This window comes from Petaurus breviceps, unplaced genomic scaffold (assembly GCF_028583685.1).
Source record: "Petaurus breviceps papuanus isolate PSGF00001 unplaced genomic scaffold, PetGlider_PUasm1.0 179, whole genome shotgun sequence".
NCBI classification, from domain to species: Eukaryota; Metazoa; Chordata; class Mammalia; order Diprotodontia; family Petauridae; genus Petaurus; species Petaurus breviceps.
Window position 1 is genome coordinate 3,456,926 of NW_027185779.1, and position 1,023 is coordinate 3,457,948.

Consider the following 1,023-nt stretch of genomic DNA (forward strand, 5'->3'; position numbering starts at 1 on the left):
TACCTTGTTTAAAGGAAACCTTTAAAAGAGTATCTTGCTCTACTGAATCAAATATTTTCTTATAGTCAACAATCGGTACAACGGAGTCTTGTATTGTTTATATCTTTTGGTCATAACAGTAAAGATGAGGTCAATTATCATATCTCCTGGAAATGCTTGATTATTTCTACCTAATACCCTCATCAAGGATGCTTTCGCTGCTCATATAAATTATTCTTGTAAAAGTTTTATATAGATGAGAAAGTGGGCATAAGGACCATGGGTTATTGATCTCTCAATTTACTCTTTGGGAGAGAAGGAGGGGTGATGATAAAGTCCAAGTTTTTCTCCCACATTTTTATCTTACCTTTCTTCAGATTCCTTGAAAAATCAGTGCTTCAAACCTCTCAAAAATATGTCTCCAGCAAGACCTCTTCTATATAAATTTTGACTAGTCCAGCTGTTTTTCTCATCTCTGTCCTCTTCATTACTATTTCTATTTTTTCTCTAAGCACAACCAGGTTGTATTCTTAGGATCCAAATGTGGTGGCCCAAATAGAGCACCGGCCCTGGAGTCAGGAAGACCTGAGTTCAAATTCAACCTCAGACACTTGACACACACTTACTAGCAGTGTGACCTTGGACAAGTCACTTAACCCCAATTGCCCTGCCCTCTCCCCTCCAAAAAGGAAAAAAAAACACACACACACAAATGTGGTGGCTCCACTGTGAAGACTCTGGCCTAAGAATTTCTGTAGGCCTTCATCTCAGGTTTGTCATTTGCTCTCCAGTTTCATCTTGGGATGACTTTCTTTGGTGAGTGATTTCTATCAGTTAAATTTCAGTACAAAATTGTTATAGTCAGTATTAATATTTTTTCCTCCATCCATTTCCTATTTCTTGGAATCAATAATACCTAAACATTTCTAGTTGGGATTCTTTTAAATGCATACTATGTATTTTTCTCATTTGTATTCTTCTAGCTTTGAGTTCATTTTAATGTAACAAATCAGTTGAGTCTGACTATCCAGAAAGAGCTAATTC